This window comes from Schistocerca piceifrons, chromosome X (genome assembly GCF_021461385.2).
Source record: "Schistocerca piceifrons isolate TAMUIC-IGC-003096 chromosome X, iqSchPice1.1, whole genome shotgun sequence".
Classification (NCBI taxonomy): domain Eukaryota; kingdom Metazoa; phylum Arthropoda; class Insecta; order Orthoptera; family Acrididae; genus Schistocerca; species Schistocerca piceifrons.
Genome location: NC_060149.1, coordinates 668,052,490 through 668,078,326, shown reverse-complemented (window position 1 = coordinate 668,078,326; position 25,837 = coordinate 668,052,490). Strand labels below are relative to the sequence as shown.

Below are 25,837 nucleotides of genomic sequence, written 5' to 3'. Positions count from 1 at the left end.
ATCCTCCAGGGCTGTCCATAAATCCGTAAGAGTACGAGTGCATGGAGATCCCTTCTGAACAGCACGCTGCAAGGCACCCCAGATACACTCAATAATGTTCATGACTGGGGAGTTTGGTGACCAGCGGAAGTGTTTTAACTCAGCAAAGTGTTCCTGGAGCAATTCTCGACGTGTGGGGTGTGGCATTGTCCTGGTGGAATTGCCCAAGTCCGTTGGAATGCGCAATGGACATGAATGGATTCAGGTGATCAGACAGGATGCTTACGTACGTGTCACTTGTCAGAGTCGTATCTAGACTCGTCAGAGGTCCCATATCACTCCAATTGCACACGCCACACACCATTACAGAGCCTCCACCGGCTTGAACCGTCCCCTGCTGAGATGCAGGGTCAATGGATTCATGAGGTTGTCTCCATACCCTTACACGTCCGTACGCTGGATACAATTTGAAACGAGACTCGCCCGAACAGGCAACATAGTTCCAATCATCAACAGTTCAATGTCGGTGTTGACGGGCCCAGGCAAGGCATGAAGCTTTGTGTCGTGCAGTCATCAAGGGGTCTCCGGCTCCGCAAGCCCATGATGTTTCGTTGAATTGCTCGCACGCTGACACTTGTTAATGGCCCAACATTGAAGTCTGCGGAGATTTGTGGAAGGGTTGCACTTCTGTCGCGTTGAACGATTCTCATCAGTCATCGTTGGTCTCGTTCTTGCAGGATCTTTTTCCGGCTGCAGCGATGTCGGAGATTTGATGTTTTGCCGGATTCCTGATATTCACGGTACAGTCGTGAAATGGCCGTATGGTAAAAGCCCCACATCATCGGTGCCTCGGAGGTGCCGTGTCCCTTCGCTCGTGCACCAACTATTCAAATGGTTCAAGTGGCTCTGAGTGCTATGGGACTTAATATCTGAGGTCATCAGTACCCTAGAACTTAGAACTACTTAAACCTAACTAACATCCACGCCCGAGGCAGGATTCAAACCTGCGACCGTAACGGTGGCGCGGTTCCAGACTGAAGCGCCTAGAACCGCTCGGTCACAACGGCCGGCTGCGCCAACTATAACATCACGTTCAAACTTACTTCAATCATGATAACCTTGAACTTTCGTGTGGACATTGGACAATTATTTGCCTCATCTGTTCCGGTTTCGCCGGCTGGAGTGGCCGAGCAGTTCTAGGCGCTTCAGTCTGGAACCACGCGACCGCTACGGTTGCAGGTTCGAATCCTGCCTCGGGCATGGCTGTGTGTGATGTCCTTAGGTTAGTTAGGTTTAAGTAGTTCTAAGTTCTAGGGGACTGATGACCTCAGATGTTAAGTCCCATAGTGCTCAGAGCCATCTGAACCATTTTTGTTCCGGTTTCACGCGTTTATATGTGCCACCCCTACTCAAAATCCGCCATTTTAGACGAGCAAAACTGTCTCTGTGTAGTCCGACCAAAGAGTGAAGTACACAAAAACTATACTTACTGGAAGATTCAATAGTATTTCGTATCTGAACTGTGCTAGGTGCTGAGAAAAGAATACAATTTTCGTGAAACGTTAATATTTTGTGCGTGTGAAACAAAACAAATACCAATGTACCTATTTTCTCTCAAAGCAGTGGTTAAATAATTTCATGAGCTATTTTCTCATTACTTCACACTACCGAGTAAGATTTTTTTTTCCGCTGTGTGTAGTTGGAAATGACAGCAAGCGGAATGCAGACTACAGGTAACGCTTTACGACTGTTTTCAAGTTACCTACCTAACAGTTTACAAGCCATTGTTGCGCGAATGGACAATATATTAAGACAAAAACTAAAAACTTACTAAGCCAACCCTGTCGTAGAGGCCCCTTATCAGTTAAAAGAGCCCACACAACAGACAAGCTAGATGGGCTGCCGTCCTCGCTTCAAGAGCTCAGATCGAAACATCGACAGTGGATGCAAACAATAACAGGATTTTCCAAATAAACACGAAACTACTTCGCCAGAAGACATGTGACAGGTTCCACCAATGGGAACTCATGTGACTCATGTAGCACTCCGTCGACTCGAAGTTATAAGCACGCCCGAGCAGTCAGACCGACAGTGTTTACCTTGCGTTTAAAAATTAGTGCATGCCGAGAAAGCATTTTTCTTTCATTGTAATAAAGTGTGTTCAAACTTTACTGTTAGTTCTTTCCTGCCGACCGCAGGACACTAGAAACCCACCGCCCCATAGGCTGTTCGAGTCACGAGAAATATTCGTGTTCCTTGCTATCAACGTTAATTCACCCTTTAGTATAAAGTACACCTTTAAGCACTCCGTCTTCAGGCCACGAGTGGCCTACCGGGACCATCCGACCGCCGTGTCATCCTCAGTGGAGGACGCGGATAGGAGGGGCGTAGGGTCAGCACACCGCTCTCCCGGTCGTTATGATGGTATTCTTGACCGAAGCCGCTACTAATCGGTCGAGTAGCTCCTCAATTGGCATCATGAGGCTGAGTGCGACCCGAAAAATGGAAACAGCGCATGGCGGCCGGATGGTCACCCATCCACGTGCCGACCACGCCCGAAAGCGCTTAACTTCGGTGATCTCACGGGAACCGGTTTAGCCACTGCGGCAAGGCCGTTCCCAAAGTACACCTTTAACTGCTTTCATTTAAGAATCAACCAAATAATTGAACTAAATTTTAAAATTGACTACGATAAAATTAAATTTCCTTTCCACTGACAATATTCAAAAATATATTTTTTTGTCTTCAACAATCAATCCCCACACGAACAACACCAGTATTTTTCCGCATGGTCCGTGTGCATACCACAACAGAGTCTGATTTTCGGCGTTGTTTACAGTAGGCGGAACAGTGTGGAAGTTTTTGCTATCTTCGCAAGGATAGAAATTAATGTGTTGCCGGAAACAATATTATTGGAGAAGGAGGGAAGTTCTGCTGTGGGATCTGTCAGTCAGATCAGCAGATAACGTAATGCGCACAGCCCAACTTAATGGACTGGACCGCACGACACCCGGTAGTCGCCGCCGATACCTTGCGCGCATCCTGACATATGCGAAGAAAAAAAAGATTTATAGCGAAGCTTCAACAAAAAACATGGTCCTGTAAAAAGAGTACCAAGGGGCTGATAACCATAGAGTTTAGTCCCTTTAATTTACAAACCAACCAAATAAAAACATTACCAAAAGGCTCACATAAAATTACTTTTGATAAGAAGGATATAAACCAGCCCGGTGCCTTCATACGTAAAAGTAACTTCGGGCGTACCCCAAGGGAGTGATATAGGACCACTATTTTCGCAACGACCTAGTGAATGAGGCTTTTCACGGATGATGGTGTCATATACATAGAAGTCGCAACACTGAAAAATTGTAGCGAAATGCAGGAAGAACTACAGAGGTCGGCGCTTAGTGCAGCGACTGGCAGTTGACACTCAACATAAACAAATGTAACGTACTGCTCATAAATCGGCAGAGAGACCCATTATTGTGTGATTACACGATTGCAAAACACTCACTGAACGAAGCCACATCCATTAAATATCTAGGAGTATGCGTGTGGAACGATTAAAAGTGGAACCACGACATAAAATTTATCACATGTAAGGTAGATGTCAGGCAGAAATTCATCGGAAAAATCCTCAGGAAGAGTAGTCCACACATGAAGGAGGTAGCTTAAAAAGTCTTTGTTCGAGCAAAATGCCTTACAGGGATGCTCATCCACCTTCAGTGGTATACACTACAAGAGAGGCGTTGTGCATCGCGGTGTGGTTTACTGCTGAAATTCCGAGAGCCTACTTTTATCGAAGAGTCGACTGATATGACGCTTCCTCCTACACATGCCTCGCGAAAAGATCATGACAGCAAAATTAGAGAGATAGGACCCACGCAATCTCTCTTGTCGTGGGACACTCGTTTCTGGAGCAGGAAAGGGGGAACTGACAATGACGTGCAAAGTACCCTCCGTCCCGCAATATAAGGTAGCTTGCGGAGTACATATGTAGATTTAATTCTTATGGAATTGGTGGCAAATGCCGGTTCTGAAGGTCCAGCGTCCGTCCAGTGAAGAGATCTAGTCTTGCTAGCCGCTCTGCCGTGTGGATGTTGCACTCGTCAAAATTCTGGTAGAGGGCGAATTATCTTTGTTTTTAAGACCGATTTCTCATTTTCCTCCTTATGCAGATTACATAACATGACGATTTACGCGCTCAGCTGCAATTATATGTTTCTATAGCGTTGTGTGTAGAGTACAAACATCCAAAATAGGGAGGTGAGATATGCCCCATTCGCATAACTGCACTGAAGTCAAAGCTATTGTTTCAATACATAGGTCAGTTAGGGCAGCATTATTTTTAGGCAGTTTCCCACAACTTCTTAGGTCAATGTTGGACTGATCCCCCATATGCTCTTCCGAAGCACAATATCAAAACATTAAAATATGAAACAATTCACTAGGATCAAAGACATTTGAAATATATAAAAATCCAGCTGTTGTATTAGGGCGATATTGTGGCGTTTGGAGGGGCATTTAGCGACAGTGAGAAGGTCCAAGTCCACAATGACTAAAGCTACGTTCCCACGAGCTGTGAATACAAATGCGTTTGTGCATTTACAGGCATGGCCACTCCAATCGTGGGTTGTGTGCCTGATGTTTCTGCGAACACATGGCTGGGCTAATAGAAGAAAACCAGTCATGACGAGCTCCTCACGGAAAGTAACGCTATAGTGAATTCATATTTTCCTACAGTTTTGGCGCAGACAATGACTGAAATGGTGGAAACAAAAGAACGATGGGAGAAAATACGATGGTGGGTTAGAAAGCAGATTCTGAATAGGATGTTGGTAATGGGAGTATAGGCATTCTTCGACAATGGGGGTCATTGTTCTCTTAAGAAAACAAATTATCCTGTTGTGCTAGCCTAAATTAATGACCCTTATGTAAACAAACTGTTCACTTGGGCACACGTTTCTTATATTTAGGAGATACTTAATGAGTAATAACCGCCATGATAATACCATAATTTATGGTCAAAACGACCGCCCATTGACTTCATGTTTACCCAGGTGTTCATTGCTTTTAGCTGAAAGTGATGAAGTGATAATTTTAATAAAGGTAATTTATGACCCAAAAAATGACGTCTTCCTGGCCCAACAGTGCCATTGTGCTGCTATTTGTCGTTCTGTATCAATGTGCCCCTGATCCTTCGCATACCGAAGATTGACATTCTTCATGTGAACCTCGTTCGAGCAACACTGCCACCACCATGAAGTGTCAGAGATCATCCACCACCACTGAGCAGAATAAAAAGAAGAAAACTATTTCATTCAAATGTAGGTATTAATTACTCTATTTGTTGTTCATTATTGTTACTGTTATCTACTATTTTAGTAGCATTTTTTTCGTTCTCCTACAGTGCATCAGACTCCTGATGATAATGCAGTTGACCAACCTGATTTATGCCTGTTTCGTCCAGCTGTGAACTTCAGGTGCTGCAGCAGGAGTGGTCCGCTGGCGGTATATAACCGGACAATATAAATGAACTGTTCTTCTGTGATCGTGAATTGCCACTATCACCTACATCTTCGACTGATGACCTCAGATGTTAAGTCCCATAGTGCTCAGAGCCATTAGAACCATTTGAACCTACATCTTCATCATCTTTCGTGTGGTTACAGTGGCATAACGGAGGCGTTAAAGTGTTTCTATCCACGGTTAATTACAATCTAAATGTGCTTGGCAGCAAACATATAGTTGCGTGCATGTCATCAGGTCATATGGTCAATACTTTAATAGTGTTTGAAAACCGAAAGTTTAGCTGCAATTATGTCATGCTTTCAGCATAGGAGTGGAGGCAGTTATGCGAGACTTTCTCAAAGGTAGCTTCTCTGTTCAACGATCAATCTGCACCCCTTGTGTTACTGGGTTGCCACTCAGTGTGTGTCTGTGACCATCTGGAAACTATTAAAATTATCAGTGATTAGCATAGGTTAGAATACATCAAGTTACAGGGAGCGAGATTCATAAACATGGTGTGTGACACTTCAGCAATTCGGTCGGCTGTGAATGACCGTGTTGGTTGGTGGGATTAATTTATGAATTTTGCAAAAGTTTTTCAAAACTTCTGAGGATCTATTCACAAAAAACTTTGATATGTGTTGTGGAGCTGTACGGAGCACGTATGATGTGTCAACACTACCTGATATGTTGTATGGTCTTCAGTACAAAAACAGGTTTGCTGCAGCTCTCCATGCCACTCTGTCCTGTGCAAACCTCTTCATCTCCGCGTAACTACTGCAACTTACATCTTTATGAATGTGCTTAGTGTATTCATCTCTTGGTCTATCTCTACGATTTTCACCCTGCACGCTTCCCTCCAGTACTAAATTGGTGATCCCTTGATGCCTTAGAACGTGCCCTACCAACCGATCCGTTCTTCTAGTCAAGTTGTGGCACAAACTCCTCCCCAGTTCTGTTCAGTGCCTCCTCATTTGTTACAGGATCTACTAATCTAATCTTCAGCATTCTTCTGTAGCGCCACATTTCAAAAGCTCCTATTCTCTTCTTGTCTAAACTGTTTATCGTCTATGTTTCACATCCGTGCATGCCTACACTCCTGACAAATACCTCCAGAAAGACTTCCTTGCACTTAAATCTGTATTCGATGTTAACAAATTTCCCTTCTTCGGAAACAGTTTCCGTGCCATCACCAGTCTACATTTTATATCCTCTCTACTTCTACCATCCTCAGTTATTTTGCTGCCCAACTAGCAAAACTCATCTGCTACTTTAAGTGTTTCATTTCCTCATCTAATTCCCTCAGCATCACCTGATTTAGTTAGACTACAATCCTTTATCCTCGTTTTTCTTTTGTTGATGTTCATCTTATATCCTCCTTTGGAGACACTGTTCATTCCGTTCAACTGTTCTTCCAAGTCCTTTGCTGTCTCTGACAGAATTGCAAAGTCATCGGCAAACCTCAATGTTTTTATTTCCTCTCCCTACTCCAAATTTTTCTTTGATTTCCTTTACTGCTTGTTTGACGTACAGATTGAATAAATAACATCGGGGATAGGCTACAACCTTGTCTCACTCCCTTCTCAACCATTGCTTCCCTTTCGTGTCCCTCGACTCTTGTAACTACCTTCTGGTTACCGTACAAATTGTAAATAGCCTTTCGCTCTCTGTATTTTATCCCTGCCACCTTCAGAATTGGAAAGAGACTATTCCAGTCAACAGTGTAAACAGCTATAAGCGTAGGATTGCCTTTCCTTAACCTAGCTTCTAAGATAAGTTGTAAGGTCAGCACTGTTCCTATATTTCTACGGAATCCAAACTGATCTTCCCCAAGGTCGGCTTCTACCAGCTTTTCCATTCGTCTGTAAAGAATTCGTGTTATTATTTTGCAACCGTGACTTAATAAACTGATAGTTCGGTAATTTTCACACCTATCAGCATCTGCTTTCTTTGAAACTGAGATTATTATTGAAGTCTGGAGGTATTTAGCCTGTCTCATACATCTTGCCCACCAGATGGAAGAGTGTGGTCATGGCTGGCTCTGCCAAGGCTATCAGTAGTTCCAACAGAATGTTGTCTACTCCCGGGGCCTTGTTTCTACTTAGGTCTTTCAGTGCTCTGTCAAATTCTTCACGCAGTATCATATCTCTCCTCTCATCTTCATCTACGTCCGCTTCCATTTCCATAATATTGTCCTCAAGTGCATCGCTCTTGTATAGACCCTCTATACACTCGTCACACCTTTCGGCTTTCCCTTCTATGCTTAGGACTGGTTTACCATCTGAGCTCTTAATATTCATACACGTGGTTCTCTTTTCTCCAAAGGTCTCTTTAATTATTCTGTTGACAGCATCTATCTTACCCCTAGTAATATACGCTTTTACATTCTTACATTTGTCCTCTAACCGTTCCCACTTCGCCGTCTTTGACTTTTGTCGATCTCATTTTTGAGACGTTTGTATTCCTTTTCTCCTGCTTCATGTACTGCATTTTTATATCTTTTCCTTTCATCAATTAAACCCAATATCCTTTGTTTTACTCAAGGATTTTTACCATCCCTCGTCTTTCTATCTACCTGATCCTTTGCTGCCTTCACTATTTCATTTCTGAAAGCTACCCATTCTTCTTCTACTGTATTCCTTTCCCCTGTTCTTCACACTCGCTCCCTGACACTCTCTCTGGAACTCTCTACCATCTCTAGTTCTTTCATTTTAACCAGGTCCTATGTCCTTAAATTCCTACATTTCTGCAGTTTCTTCAGTTTTAATCTACAGTTCACAACCAATAAACTGTGGCCAGACTCCACATCTGCCCCTGGAAATGTATTACAATTTAAAACTTGGTTCCTAAATCTCCGTCTAACCATTATATAATCAATCTGAAACCTTCCGGTATCTCCCAGACTCTTCCACGTATACAGCCTTCTTTCATGATTCTTAAACCAAGAGATTAAGTTAAGCTCTGTGCAGAATTCTACCAGGCGGCTTCCTCTTTCATTCCATACCGACAGTCCATATTCACCTACTACATTTCCTTCTCTTCCTTTTCCTACTATCGAATTCCAGTCACGCATGACAATTAAATTTTCGTCCCCCTTCACAATCTGAATAATTTCTTTTATCTCATCATACATTTCACCAATCTCTTCGTTATCTGCGGAGCTACTTCGCATATAAACTCGAACATCTGTGGTAGGGGTGGACTTCGTGTCTATCTTGGCTACAATAATGCGTTCACTATGCTGTGCGTAGCCTGATATAGGCAAAGAAATAGATGCATACTTACATATGTTTATCTTCCCCACAGTGTTGTCCGAAATTAAAAGCGAAAATAAATGACCTGTAAAAACTTCTTCATACTTTTTATTTTCAAGTAAAGACGCAGTGCTCTTGTAGCTCAGTCAGTAGTGTATGTACGTTCACTATGAAAAAAAATGTGTGTGCCTTCATTACCAACTGACTCTAAGCTATATAACAGCTATGTATTTTTACATTCAGTGGAACTATCCAAAATATATGATAGGCTTTTTGTAAATGAAAAGATAGAGGGTTATATATTTAACATTTCTTTCTGGTTTATTCATGTATATGCAATAATTTTGTTTAGGCAGAGAGAGAGAGAGAGATACAAAGCATCGACTATAAAGTACGGAGATAAAATTCTTTTTCTAAATGACTAGAAGTTACAGAGAGACATAGTGATGACTAGAGATACATTTTTTTTGTTTTTTGTTTTCTTAAATACAGTTCATATGACTAGATACTATGTCTCCCATGGAAATCATATCTTTAGAGATATTTGAGGTATTATTTAGTAATTCAGTTGTCATCTTTCACAATATTAGATATAATCTTTTTCTTGATACAACGTTACAGATCCTTTGTGCTGTATTTATCGCCAGAGAGTGTCAGACCAAACAGTTGCATGAATCGTTTGTCACATTGCCACAGTTAAGTAAATAGGAATATATATATATATATATATATATATATATACCAGGCGCCTCCACAGGTGGCGGATAGGGGAATGCCTCCAAGATATAGGTGGGCCGAGGAAATAAAATACTCGGGACGGACCAAAACTATCAGTAGCGTGGATTCCCATAATGGGCGGCTACAAAAGCCGGCTGTATCACATGTTAATCGCGGCCTCAGCCTATCTCCTGATCCGGAAAAACAGGTTGCACTCGGCAACACGTCACAAATCCAACCACTAAACATCATGATGGAGCAACGAGGGAAGTCTCACTATCCCCGGCCCCCGTCAGTAGACTGAAACGGTCGTGAGCACAGGATGCCGGTGTTCACGGACATCATGATCGGGGCTTCTCAAACTCCCTCAAGACAAAACAGAAACACTACATCGCAACACTCAACGTGAACACACTACTCAAGACAGGCAACATGAAACAGCTCACAGATACTTTAGACGGGTTCAAGATCAAAATTTGCGCACCGCAAGAAACAAGAATCCCAGATGAAGACCATTTCATCACAGGGAACTACAGAATATACAAGGTAAAACCATCGATAAAAAAGGAAGAACCTCACGCTCTATGGCACAGGATTCGCAGTACACAGGACGATCACAGACGCAGTAATGGACTTCACATCGACTAACGAAAGAATCAGCACACTGACAATTAAGCCGGCAAACAGGGCATACATGATCACAAACGCACACGCACCAACAAATGACCACAACAGGTAGGACCCAGACGCCATTGAGGACTTTTGGACAGTAATGGAGGAGACAATCAAGAAAATACCTACCCACAGAACTAAAATTATTCTAGGAGACTTCAACGCAAAACTAGGATAAGAACGAAAATACAGAGACATTACAGGAAGATACACACCACACCGTGACACAAACCTAACCGGGGGACACCTGATAGAATTCTGCGAGACCCATGACCTCAAAGTCATGTCAACGAACTTCAAGAAACCCATACAAAAATTAACCACATGAGACTCCCAAATCGCAAGAGAGAATTGGTTCATGGATTTTCTCTGCCTCGTGATGACTGGGTGCTGTGTGATGTCCTTAGGTTAGTTAGGTTAAATAGTTCTAAGTTCTAGGGGACTGATGACCATAGATGTTAAGTCCCATAGTGCTCAGAGCCATTTGAAGAGAGAATTACAGATCGACCACGTCATAATACAAAGACAAGCACAGAGGTAAACCCAGAACATCAACATACGAAAGGGCTTCTTTGACTCGGATCACCACCTAGTGCAGATAAAGACACGCCTAATCCCTAAGAGGAAACAACAGAATATTAAGATCATTAGACCAGACCCAGAATACCTAACACTCAAACAAGAGAAAATACTGGAGAAAATTAAGATAGGAACAACGCAAAACTGGGAACAGCTATCAGTAAATCTTCAGGAAGCGATGAAATTAGCAGTAGCTCAAATGGTTCAAATAGCTTTGAGCACTATGCGACTTAACTTCTGAGGTCATCAGTCCCCTAGAACTTAGAACTGCTTAAACCTAACTAAGCTAAGGACATCACACTCATCCACGCCAGAGGCAGGATTAGAACTTGCGACCGTAGCAGTCGCACGGTTCCAGACTGTATCGCCTAGAACCGCTCGGCCACGGCGGCTGGCTTAGTAGTAGCACCGAGAACCAGGAAACACGGCTGGCGGAACCACACATGTGAACTAGCAATCGAAAGACGAATCAACACATGGAAGAAATTCAATAGCAACAAGATACCAGAAACTGGCAAGAATTTCTCAAAACACAGAAAAAGACAAGTAAAATTATCCGTAAAGAAAAACGAAACTACGACAAAAAGAAACTAGAAGCGATAGAAGCAGACTTCACAAGAAACAACACAAGGAATTTCTACAGAACGTTCTGTGAAAACATGATGAAATATCAAGCACCGAACCCCTGCTTTAGGAGATCGGACGGCACACTAGACATCAATACCAAGAACAACTGTAACCTCCTAGCGAAGTGCTTCGAGAAACTCCTAAACGCAGAATCACCAACAGACAAGCTGGACACAGAGGAACCCGAACCAAACCCAAATAGCGAACCGCCATTGATATAAAAAGTAAGAGAAGCTATCAAGTATCTCAAGAACAATAGAGCACCAGGAGAGGATGGAGTCATCGCAGAATTCTGGAAGCTACAAGATCCGGATCTCACAGAACACATGCACAACATCATGAAATAGATATGGGAAACAGCAGAGATACCGAAAGAATGGCGCACAGCACTGAGACACTCTCTACACAAGAAAGGGGGTAAGTCAGACCCAAATAACTACAGGGGCATCTCACTGTTGCCTGTCACATATAAGATACTTTCGAAGGCACTACTAAATAGATTAAAGAAGCAAACAGACCCCCTGATTGGCGAATACCAGGCTGGGTTTCGTAAACACAGGTCGTGTGCTGAACAGATATGGAACCTTAAGATGACTCTGCAACACAAACAGAACATAACCATATCCTTCGTCGAAAGAATACAGAGTAGATAGGAAGACACTAGCCATAATTCAGCAAACACGAACAAGCACGCCATCTAAAGTGAAATGAGCTCTCAGAACAATTCGAAATCAGAACAGGAGTCAGGCACGGCGACGGCCTCTAGCCATTGCTATTCAACAGATTAGATTAGATTAGATTAATACTAGTTCCATGGATCATGAATACGATATTTCGTAATGATGTGGAACGAGTCAAATTTTCCAATACATGACATAATTAAGTTAATTTAAGAACATAATTAAGTTAATATAACAACTTTTTTATTTTTTTGTTTTTTTAATTTTTTTAAATATTTTTTGTTTGTTTGTTTTTTCTTTTTTTCTTAATTTATATCTAAAAATTCCTCTATGGAGTAGAAGGAGTTGTCATTCAGAAATTCTTTTAATTTCTTCTTAAATACTTGTTGGTTATCTGTCAGACTTTTGATACTATTTGGTAAGTGCCCAAAGACTTTAGTGGCAGTATAATTCACCCCTTTCTGTGCCAAAGTTAGATTTAATCTTGAATACTGAAGATCATCCTTTCTCCTAGTATTGTAGTTATGCACACTGCTATTACTTTTGAATTGTTTTTGGTTGCTAATAATAAATTTCATAAGAGAGTATATATACTGAGAAGCTACTGTGAATATCCCTAGATCCTTAAATAAATGTCTGTAGGATCATCTTGGGTGGACACCAGCTATTATTCTGATTACACGCTTTTGTGCAATAAATACTTTATTTCTCAGTGATGAATTACCCCAAAATATGATGCCATACGCAAGCAATGAGTGAAAATAGGCGTAGTAAGCTAATTTACTAAGATGTTTATCACTAAAATTTGCAATGACCCTTATTGCATAAGTATCTGAACTCACACGTTTTAGCAGATCATCAACGTGTTTCTTCCAATTTAATCTCTCATCAATGGACACACCTAAAAATTTTGAATATTCTACCTTAGCTATATGCTTCTGATTAAGGTCTATATATATTAATGGCATCATACCATTTACTGTACGGAGCTGTATGTACTGTGTCTTATCAAAATTCAGTGAGAGTCCATTTACAAGGAACCACTTAGTAATTTTCTGAAAGACATTATTGACAATTTCATCAGTTAATTCTTGTTTGTCAGGTGTGATTACTATACTTGTATCATCAGCAAAGAGAACTAACTTTGCCTCTTCATGAATATAGAATGGCAAGTCATTAATATATATTAAGAACAACAAAGGACCCAAGACCGACCCTTGCGGAACCCCATTCTTGATAGTTCCCCAGTTTGAGGAATGTGCTGATCTTTGCATATTATGAGAACTGCTTATTTCAACTTTCTGCACTCTTCTAGTTAGGTACGAATTAAACCATTTGTGCACTGTCCCACTCATGCCACAATACTTGAGCTTGTCTAGCAGAATTTCATGATTTACACAATCAAAAGCCTTTGAGTGATCACAAAAAATCCCAATGGGTGGTGTTCGGTTATTCAGATCATTCAAAATTTGATTGGTGAAAGCATATATGGCATTTTCTGTTGAAAAACCTTTTTGGAAACCAAACTGACATTTTGTTAGTACTTCATTTTTACAGATATGTGAAGCTACTCTTGAATACATTACTTTCTCAAAAATTTTGGATAAAGCTGTTAGAAGGGAGATTGGGCGGTAATTGCTGACATCAGATCTATCCCCTTTTTTTATGCAAAGGTATAACAATAGCATATTTCAGTCTACCAGGGAAAATGCCCTGTTCCAGAGAGCTATTACACAGGTGGCTGAGAATCTTACTTATCTGTTGAGAACAAGCTTTTAGTATTTTACTGGAAATGCCATCAATTCCATGTGAGTTTTTGCTTTTAAGCAAGTTTATTATTTTCCTAATTTCAGAGGGAGAAGTGGGTGAGATTTCAATTGTATCAAATTGCATAGGTATGGCCTCTTCCATTAACAGCCTAGCATCTTCTAATGAACACCTGGATCCTACTACATCCACAACATTTAGAAAATGATTATTAAAAATATTTTCAACCTCTGACTTTTTGTTCGTAAAGTTTTCATTCAATTTGATGGTGATACTGTCTTCCTGTGCTCTTGGTTGACCTGTTTCTCTTTTAATAATATTCCAAATTGTTTTAATTTTATTATCAGAGTTGCTGATTTCAGACGTGATACACATACTTCTGGATTTTTTAATAACTTTTCTTAATATAGCACAGTAGTTTTTATGATGTTTGATAGTTTCTGGGTCACTACTCTTTCTTGCTGTCAGATACATTTCCCTTTTACGGTTACAAGATATTTTTATACCCTTAGTAAGCCATAGTACTGGACAAAATAGTGAAGGAATGGGAAAAGACGCAGATAGGAGCCCTGTCAGGAAAAGTAAGAGTCAAGTGTCTAGCGTTCGCAGACGATTTAGCCATCGTAACGGTACGAGAAACAGAAACAATAAGAGCCATGGAGGAACTACACAAAATCGCAGCCAAGGCCGGACTACAGATAGCATACGAGAAAATACAGCTCATGAGCACCCAAAAACACCCATCACTACACACAAAATATGGGACAATACGCAGAACAGAGAATTTCAAGTACCTAGGAGAAACAATACAGATTACAGGAAGAAATAAGGTATCTAATGAAGAGAAAAGAGCGAAACTAGAAAAGGCCTACAAACTGACTTGGAATCACTACAATAAGAAAGCTATCTCACGAAAGGCCAAGCTACGACACTACGAGACGGTGGTGCTACCAGAAGCACTATACGCAGCCAAGACCACATTAGTACCAGGACAGACACGAATGAAACAGATAGAGAAGAAAGAACGAAAAACATTCAGGAAAATATTCGTGGCGACGCAAAAAGACGGGGTATGAATAAAGAGACCAGCTGAAGAACTATACGAACACACAGAAAAAATAACAGACAAAATCAAGAAACGAATACTACAGTTTTACAGACACTTCAGCAGAATGGCACCACATAGGATAACGAGGCAGATGTTGGACTGGGTTAGCACAAGGAAGAACAAGAAATGGATGAATGAAGTAAGAAATGACATGGAACAACTTAACATCACACAGGAAACGATACAAAACGAAACACTCCTTAGGACCCTGATCGGAAGAAACAAACTACAAGAGACACCACACAACGAACGAACACAATGGACCGAACAGAGACGACAAGAACACAGCCAGAGGATGAAGGGACACTGGACGAACAGGAAAAAAGAGAAACCGAAGAGAACACAGGACCTAAAGTGGGCCGAAGAACGGAAGCAGAAACAAAGCAAACGAATGAGAGAAGTTTGGGCAGAACGTAAAGAGAAAACAACAGGGAAATGGACATGAAGTTCAGTCTAAATACACTCTTCAAGGGCACAACACAAATGATATGCCTATTTATTTACCGGCCGGAGTGGCCGTGCGGTTCTGGGCGCTACAGTCTGGAACCGAGCGACTGCAACGGTCGCAGGTTCGAATCCTGCCTCGGGCATGGACGTGTGTGTTGTCCTTAGGTTAGTTAGGTTTAATTAGTTCTAAGTTCTAGGCGACTGATGACCTCAGAAGTTAAGTCGCATAGTGCTCAGAGCCATTTTTGAACCTATTTATTTAACTACGACAAACGATTCATGCAATAGTTCCACACACACACACACACACACACACACACATGCTATTTACAAATAAATACCCCATTCACACACTCAGTCACTCAAGCAAATAGTGGAAATATGGAAGAATCTCGAGCCCACTTTCATGATGACATGACAGACCAATTTCAAGTTGCGAGATAGTGTGCACCTCATGGTCTCATGATCGAATACTCGCTTCTCACGCCATATGTGGAGAGAAATCCTCTTCAGGTAGGAGGCACTCCAAGTAATCAGCAATTGTGAGAGCCATGGAGGCTGCACGACGCACACCCTTAGCCTGCCTTTGATATGCACCTGTTTCTTTATGGTACACATACATTTTGTAACTAAGACCCACAAACTCCACTGTCTGCTAACCATTCGCCTTTGGCTTTCATCAGGCCGCTTGGTCTCAGGCGTCTTGCCACGGTTCGAGGGGCTCCCCCCGTCGGAGGGTTCGAGTCTTTCCTCGGGAATGGGTTTGTGTGTTGTCCATAGCGTAAGTTAAAGTTAGATTAAGCAGTGTGTAAGCCTAGGGACCGATGACCTCAGCAGTTTTGTCCCATAGGAACTTACCGCTACCAACTACCTTGTTTTCAGCTATAATACATTAAGGATTATTGGCTGCATATCCAGACGTGTCGAATTCTTCGAGATATGAATCGCAGCCTTTCATCCAGTAGATGAAACTGTCTGTATCTAAATGAAGTAACTTTGGGTCATAGAATTTCTTCTTCGCAAAGTCAGAGTGAAATCGGCACATGTGGAATTTGGAAAGGACCAATATATACATTCCAACATAAACAAGTTTTATGCACTTTATCGAAACTTTACTCATGTTCACAGTGAATCCTTCATTGAAAATACCAGCCCATTTAAAATCTGGCCTGGCGACATAATCCTGTGCAACAGAACGTGAGTACCAGCGATGAACTAAACGAATTTTGCAGTGATCTCTTCAATTCTCCATGGTTTTCCCTAAAATAGCATTATTCATTAATTTAAAAAATCTTTCTCAAAGTCACGCGTTGTGAGAGCCCTCTGTTCAGTGTTAACGTCAATGTACTCCTTCAACCAGCGTGTTCGTTTGAAGGAGATGTCGCGGATGATTCTAAGCAGTACCATTACCAATCAAATGCACTCGCTGGAGGTTTCTACAGTGCGTTATATATATTTGTTTTCCCCTCCAGCATTATCCTCAGTTTGGGGATGGAATCGTTGTGTAGGACAAAGCACTCGGGACACAGAGACAAATCACTGTGCGTGTCATTCAATCTAGAAAGATGTGCCATGCCTACCTCCACGATATATCTCTCGCCAGAATCAGCTGCCACACCCATGAAATCACCTAATCTGAGGATGTCGCCACTGAATAGCCACTGAAACTATCCGACAGGTAGATATTGTTGCATGCTGTATCTGTATAAGTTGTTGACATCAAATTACATCTACATCAACATCTACATGGTTACTCTGCAATTCACACTTAAGTGTCTGATGCAACTCTCATCCTCAAATGCTCTGTCTGTCCACCCATTTGCAGAATATTCAGCTTGGTGTGCCTATGGACGCGTTGGTAAAGCCCGCGTGAATCCCACATTAAAGAAAGAACAGCATTTTGACATCAGTCAATAATTCAATTTCAGCAGACTTCCTTTTCAACATTGCACCCCGGTCTGGTGTAATAGAATGCAGGATCAACTGTGTATGTTGTCATGCATACACTCCTAAATTTCTCGAAAATATCCACCAATATTCATACATTTGTGTCCATACACAGCTTTACATACTTCCCTAAATCAGATATGTTGAACTCTTGCCAAACATTCGCTGCATTCGCACACTCTGCACTCGTTATGGCATAAGTGGTGCATGCATAAATCGAAGTGAGCCCAGGAACCGTAAGGTGATGTTCAGCGTCATCTGCTTGGGGAACGAAATGTATCTCTCTCAGCCAGGACACTAACGTGATCATCGAGTAAACCGAAATCACTCAAGTGTTCAATGATGAAGTGGGCATCATACCTGCTCTAATTGTGGAAAAAGATGGGTATATGTTGTGGGATTTGGTACCTTAGGTTTCATGTATTGTGTGCTGCATCGCAGAACTACCCCATTAGATGACATTAGCCCCTACATGGAGTTTCTGCTTTTCTGTCTAACGGCAGTCCACAAATGCGGTATTTGACAGCTTTCTCATACAAGGAATCAATATCTCGTGATTTAGTCATGGGAACGTTGGTGCCATAAACGCGATCAACCGGTCATGTAAGTTTCGCAAGCCCAGTGAGCAGCTATCTCGCACGATTTTTCTCAGCATGTGATCTTAAACGATTTTTGCTTGAATCATACGAGCATACAATCTGATACACAACTGCATATGGTACATAACACTCTGTGACAGTTGTATGAGAGGCAGTGAGGTCTCCATCACAATGCACCGCAGGAGCGAACAGGCATTTGAAATTAGTGTATACTACAAAGGGACAATGCTCTTGGTGGTGGAAATTCTTAAACTTGAGAAACTTGTCGTTCTCATTTGGTATTTGCACACTTGCTGGTTCCTTGGTGGAGCAATCAGTCAGACGCTTCTCTGTATACTCATTCATAGTAAAAGAGCTGAGGCATCTAGAGCAATAATGACATGAATCATTATGTTTACTCTTTTGAGTTTAAAGCAAGCGAGACATGTTCTTGAGCCATACACACTGCTGTTTGTTGCTCTTGGAGAATAACAGCAAATCTATATGTTTCTCACACTCACCGCCTACTTTGGAAAGGTAGCAGGGTCCGACAACTCTATGACTCACTTCTTTTTCTTTTTCTCACACAGTGAGCTCTTCTTCTGACTTGCTTTCCTCTTTCTGCAGGATATAATCATGAACTGAATAACACGGGTTCTTTCTCTCGAATTTAGATATATCCTACAGAATTACGGGGAATGAGATGCCATTAACGTTAAAAAGCCCACAAACATTGTCAGTTAAAAAAAATGGTTCAAATGGCTCTGAGCACTATGGGACTTAACATCTGAGGCCATCAGTCCCCTAGAACTTAGAACTACTTAAACCTAACTAACCTAAGGACATCACACAAACCATGCCCAAGGCAAGATTCGAACCTGCGACCGTAGCAGTCTCGCGGTTCCGGACTGAAGCGCCTAGAAGCGCACGGCCACCACGGCCGGCATTGTCAGTTACGTATGAGTTCGGTCGTTCAGGATGAGCATCACAGTCATAATTTCTGTCACATGCCAGTATTGACCATGTGAAGCAGAATTTGTCATCGAGGTTCTTAACATTGATACATGCCTTTTATCTCCTATATTCTTCGGAAGTTTGATATAGCTCGACTCCCCCCCCCCCCTTTAATGATTCAAAGACATGGGTGTGGACATCCAAATAACATATATCTCTGAGCACCTTACCAGACCCTCTTTCCTGAATTTCAGAAAAATGGGCTAGAATAATACTCGAGTTGAAATCACAGAACACCTCGGTGATTAAGTAGCCCCACATTATCACGCCATTTCCCGGCCCCCCTACCCCCCAAATATAGATGGTAACTTTCTCCTCAATAACACCGTTTTGTTTGGGGATATGTTAATTCTTAGAATAGTACATTGCTGCATTTTATGTCAGGATAACACAGATCTCTTATGAATTTAGGGAGCTCGCTTTCCAGAATTGGTATGTGCATTTAAGAAAGAGGTATCCCACAGCAGAATTATCCATGTGAGCCCACGAGAACCACTCCTTAAATGCGCCTGCACTCACAACATAGTGTAATGCAGGTGTGCGACTGACCTGGTCCAGTCCTAATCCTATAGGAGGGGAGAGGGAGCTGCTACCAGCCAGCTGGTGACTTGTGACTATAACTAGATGGCGTTGTAGGCGGAGAGTGACGCCATGAGGGCCCTGGGTGAAGTTATGGCGTTGTAGACGACCCCGCACACAGATCCGGATGTGGTGACGGAGTTGTAGACGGTCCCACACATGGGGACTGCAGCCGTGACAGCCCCAGAGGTGGTGATTGAAGCCACGACAGCTCTGCACACGGGGACTGTGGTCATGACGGTCCCAGACGTAGTAACAGGTCCGTAGATGAGCCCCACGCGTAGATTGTAGCCACAAAGGCCCTCTACATTATGGTGGCAGCGGTACCAGGTGATTTAAGAGTGGCTTAGGAGGCAGTGTTGTTGTTGTTGATTGAAGTCTGCCTCCAGACAGCACCCTCAGGTATTCTGCAAGAAACAAAGACAATGATAAGTATCCTGTATGTGCTATGATGCAGGGAATGAAAAACATCTAATGACAGTAATGTTTTGTGTTACTCACTCATACGCTGATCTGCATCATATGTGGCATTTACATCATTTTCGTCTGCCTGTGGGCCGCCTATAATAGACAGCTCAAAATCATGATCATGAGCATCATCATTATTATTATCATTCAAGAACAAAGAAACAAGTCATAAGCACTACATGTAAGTATAATAAAAAAAGTGACTGCAGAATAAAGATTACTCATGTATCTGCTCAACTGTGATGGAGAGCATCCAGCCCCGTGAGCTGATGGATGAGAATGGGGTCATGGGCTGCGACAGCTCGACCCATTCTCCTCCAGTGGCTTCACTGTTATCGATAGCACATAAAACAAGAAGAACACTCGACAAGCAATTCATGCCAGTCGGACTGGCTGTAGAATAAGAATGAATTACTAGTATTACATACAAATTCATTCATTGATTACTGATGTCCATTCCTGCGAGTCAACGGACGAAAATGCCATCTTGGCCTGTAATGGAACATCATTCTGAGTATCGATTGCATCTAGAAAGAAGGAGAACTCGTAAGCAATGCATGCGGATGCACTACTACTACTATTACTACTACTACTACTACTACTACTAGTAGTAGTAGTAGTAGTAGTAGTACTAATTATAACTGTAGAAGAAGAAATGTATATATCACAACATAAACTGATCTACCAGGCCATTAGGACCACCTACCTAATAGCTGATACATCCACCTCTGGCATAAATAACAGCGGCAACACAGCATAGCAAGGAAACAATGAGGCCTTGGTAGGTCGCAGGAGGGAGATGGCACCACATCTGCACATACAAGTCGTCTAATTCCCTTCTAGGGATGGGAACGATGAGCTCTAACGCAATGTTCAATCACATCCCAGATGTGTTCGATTGGGTTCAGATATGGCCAGTTGGGGAGCCAGCACATCAATTGGAACTCGCCACTGTGTTCCTCAGCCCACCCCATCACACTCCCGGCCTTGTGACATGGCGCATTATCTTATTGAAAAATGCCACAGCTGTTGGTAAACATGACCATCACGAAGTAGTGTATGTGGTCTGCAACCAGTGTACAGTACTCCTTGGCCACCACTGTGGTTTGCACGAGCTTCGCTGGACCCATGGATGTCCACGTAAATGTTCCCCAGAGCGTAATGGAGCCGCCACCAGCTTGTCTCTGCCCTCAGTACAGATGTGAAGGAGCTCTTCACGTGGAAGACGACGGATTCGCGCCTTCCCATCAGCATGATGTAGAAGGTATCGGGATTCATCAGACCAATCAATACTCTGACAATGTGCATACGTCCAGTGCTAATGGTCACGTGCCACTTCAGTCGTAGTTGCCGATGTCATGGTATTAACATTGGCACTTGCATGGGTTGTCAGCTGCGGAGGCCCATCGTTAGGAGTTTTAAGCGCATTTTGTGTTCAGGCACACTTGTTCTCTGCCAAGCATTAATATGTGATGTTAGTTCCGCCAAGTCGGCCGGTGTGGCAGAGCGGTTCTAGGCGCTTCAGCCTGGAACCGCGCAACCGCTACGGTCGCAGGTTCGAATCCTGCCTCGGGCATGGATGTGAGTGATGTCCTTAGGTTAGTTAGGTTTACGTAGTTCTAAGTTCTAGGGGACTGATAACCTCAGATGTTAAGCCCCATAGTGCTCAGAGCCATTTGAACCATTTTTGAAGTTCCGCCAAAGTTCTCTGCCTTGCCAGTTTTACCAGTCTGCCCAGTCTACGACGTCCGACTTATGTAACGAGGGTTGGCCGACCAATCCCGCAACGTTTGGACATGGTTTCACCTAGGTTTCGTCACATGTTGAAGACACACACCACAGCACTCCTTGAACACCTGACAAGTCGTGCAGTTTCCGAAATGTTTGTGCTGAGGCTCCATGCCATCACAACCTGCCCTGGCCAATGCCAGGTAGATCGTTCGCCTTCCCCATTTTACACAAGGACAGCACACTTAGTGATACTGCATGCACTGTGCGTGCGTCTCACTAGCAGTCATTCCTCACCAGGTGACAATGCTATCACCTGGTCGGGCTTTATATCGATAGTAGGTCGGTGACATAATGTTTTGGCTGATTAGTGTATGTACATGCTCATTCACGAGCTGAGTCAAGCACTGGCAACTTAAAGCCGAAGATGGCGTCATGGGCTGTTCAACATAAGTACTATGCGTGGAAAAAGATCAAGCTCTCAGAAGAAAGATTACGTTAACACTCACCATATTGTGAAAATACAGGACTGACTGCAGCCCGTATGTCAGGTTGTGGGCGAGTAAGTGCACAGGAGGGTTGGGCTCAACCTGAGCTGCATTCGTCGCAGCAACACCATTGAAAAAATTTTCAAAGCAGAACCAGACATGTGCAGTAGTATTCACACACTTGAGAAGAAAAAACTGTACCGTGTAGGTACCACGTATAAGAAAAAGACATTCAGAGAAAGGTAACGTTCGCACTCATTATGTTGTTGCTGAATTAGCGGGCTGTCTACACACCAGGCGTCAGCATGGGAGGTGAACGCATCCTGGGACCAAGCAGGAGTGTCAAGCTGAACATAGGTCACATTTGCCCCCACAACTTTACTGAAAAACTGTACAAAAAAGAACAGGAAACACATCAGGTAATCATGGTAGTAATCAGAGGCGCACGCGCGCGCATACACACACACACACACACACACACACACACACACACACACACCAAAATGTCCATTCAAACAAAGAAGGAATACGTTAGATAATCGTATATCACAAATACGAGTACTCGCCTTCACAAAAATGACCAGTTAACCGCTCTATAGCCACAGGTCCGAACCAGTTCGTCACCTGCTCAGGACAAGTGGTGTACAACAAGTCGATCGTGTCACTTCCCATCAATGGTGATACTGCCATACGCAACAACAGAAAATCATAATTAGATTTAGGCTATACAGCAACAGATGAGTACAGTGGAACACACACTATATTCACGATACATACCGCCATCAATGCGAGCTCGCTTGCCTCCCTCTCCATCAGAAGATGAGGAACACATTGACTGCTGACGCTTCATTCTTGAAGTAGTTCTCTATCTGATCACAAATGACTTGCAGTCCCACAGTGCCGCCTATTAACAGAGTGCTCGTGGGACGAGGCAGGCAGCTAGCATCGGATCAGACTGATGCAACCCACGTGCCACAGTATTTTCAACCAATCACAGATGAGAACGCTGCCACCACATTTTTTCCTTCCATCAATCAGAACGCTCATGGTTGACACCCCAACCAGGTTGGGACAAGATTATAGATGATGTAATATGTAAGGCAGGCATACAAACCTCCAAGCTGGCCAGATCTATTGTTGCAAAGAGTCCAAAATGACGCAATATACTGCTTCAGAGAGCAGAAATTGGTACTGCCCAAGCACGATTCTGGACGATGTAATAAATTTCTCTACCAGACAAACACACCTGGAAGAGATGACAAATCTGAGTCTGCCACAGTGGGCGGACGACGCTCCACAGTTAAAGCCTTGTGCGCTATATAATAAATTTTATAGCAGCCGGTACAGTAGAGTTCTGTGCACCATATGACAGACATTAACGTCTGCCGGAGTGGATACTGCCGTATATAATAAACATCCACCAGATCAGAGTACTGCAGTAAATTTCAATACCGTTTGATGATGTAGGGTCCAGCAGATAAGGCAGTACAACACAGTTCTAACCAGGAGGCAGCATCGATATTGAAACAGGCTGAGAAGGATTCTCACTGCCTGGACCTTCTACATATTTAGACAGGTGTGTGTCTTGTTGTTAACATAATCCCTTTATTGCTCATGTGATAACAACTTCACTCAGTCTACTGAGCTCTGATATGACGGATAAGGGCTCTCTCTCTCCCTTTAAAGATACACGGGCTCCTCGCATCGTACAAAGAGTAGTGGCTTGTACCCTCGCAGTCTACATGTATCTCAGCCAGCTTAAGAGAACACGGCACAGTATAAACAGATCTGGAGCCTCAGCCACAGTGCTGTAAACAAATGTGGGCCTACAGCCCAGCCAGCCAGTGGTCATCGCGCCGGCCTGCTGCAATGGATGCAAAGAATAAGAAGCACAGCCATAACAACAAGAGCTATAACGAAATTAAGCTAATGATTGTATGGCCTTAAGCACATCGAGCAGCTCATGTAGGGGAGTGGGAGAGGAGAGCAGATGACCAATACCGATTTCAAAAAGGTATTCGGGAACTGTCTGAAACTCTGTCTCCAATTCTAGAACGCAAACACAGGGAACGTATGTGGGAGAATTTGCATACTCAGCATTGAAAAATCCATTGGTAAGGAAAATATACCAAGTGCATAATTTAGTTTTAAAAAAATCATTTATTGATCACACAATTGAAAAGTAATTTCACATTATTTGAAGCAGAAATAAAAGCATTATTCTGTTCATCTTCATCTCCACATATCTTCTTGAGTTTGCGGGTCGCCGGACATCCATATGAGTCAAATAAGTCAGATCACTTACTGAAGTGTTCTTGAAAATTTTCTTCCTCCAAAACACTTTGTCACTGCCTATGACGTAAACTGCACTATCAATATGATCAAAATTCCGAAACGTCGTCAGCACATGTTCCAGAGACAAGCCAGCTTCGTTCCAGTACTTTGAATGGTAATTTCACTCCAACAATACTCCCGAATGGTTTATGAGCCTGAATACTCATGGAGAATGTTGCTATCACACTTCAAGAGTTCCTAAAAGCTAGGAATGCCAGGTATTAATACACAAACTTCCCAGATTCATCCATGAACCCTTGAGTGTCAGCAATAATATTCACACTCTGAGACTCCATTATGAAACGGCGCTGATGTGACGACGTACTGCTCGTTAATTTCTACCACTCACTGCATTATTCCAGTCAGAGGACAATAATTCACCCCCCTATAAAGTAACAACAATGCGAATGTGGCAGTTTCTTTGGGGAAATTTTCTGATGACTCAAATTCTATATGAAGGTCAACAGGTCCGCCTTTGATGAGCTCGTTCTGCTTCAATGTTTCTATAACAACAATCGGGTCAAATTTCTTAAACTTATGTGGGCTCAATATGCTTCCAGATCCCTCATCTGATTATGGATATATAATATATATGATAACAGGAGGAATGAAACTTCGAATACATGTCGTATAATAGGCCGTATGCTGTATTATTCCACTTCAGTTGTAGTTATCGTATGGGTAGTATTCTCCAGTCGGAAAGGCCTTAGCATTTGTTAGTTTGCAGTTGAAGAATACCCTTGAATCTTTCTTCAAGTTCCCTTTCCGTTTGGTCTGCAGCGACAATATAATGAACTGTAGAGTTCGTATCTGGACACTTGTTTTAACTGCCTAAGACTGATGTCCAGTTGTCTGGAGAGCTGGACATTCATGACCTTCTCTATCACTATTTTATTTTCTTCTAGAATTGGCTGTCCCTGAACATAAAAGTTATTATCCATCAGTCTTCTCGGTAAAATTAGTTCTCGTTTCAAGTGTATAATCACACGTTTCATATCTTCAAAGAATACTATAAAGATCTTGGGCGTTAAGAACATACTAAAGCAGTCATGTTCAGTTATCGGTCCATCTGTGAACCATACTGCATTCTGCAGACAATTCTTGTCAGAAGTTGATGTGGAAACTTATGTCTAAAGGGTTGATGTGACACCTACGTTGCGAGTACAGTCGATTTCGATTCTTTCAGTTGATATCTTATTTCCTGAAACATGAAGGCGAGTGCATTATGTGTGAGCCGTGAAGTCGATATAGGCTCTCCATCATTCCTTAAGGCTAAGCGCAAATTGAGAAGCGTATTGCACGTGGGACGTGACATGACACTACAGCGTGACGCGCACGTTCCGCATGTGCCGCGATGGTC

At 42.6% G+C, this 25,837-nt stretch overlaps 1 protein-coding gene across 2 annotated transcripts in view; it reads right to left on the bottom strand.

Moving 5' to 3' along the window:
- Positions 1 to 25,837, bottom strand: part of LOC124722971 — a 339,558-nt gene that overhangs the window by 294,517 nt on the left and 19,204 nt on the right. The window contains exon 1 of one of the 2 annotated variants that reach the window (XM_047248139.1): positions 19,430 to 19,738. The exons of the other annotated variant lie outside the window; for it this stretch is intronic. The gene's annotated coding sequence lies outside the window, so the exon portion shown is untranslated. Of the gene's footprint in view, positions 1 to 19,429; positions 19,739 to 25,837 lie in introns of those variants that run through there. 2 annotated transcript variants of the gene reach the window in all.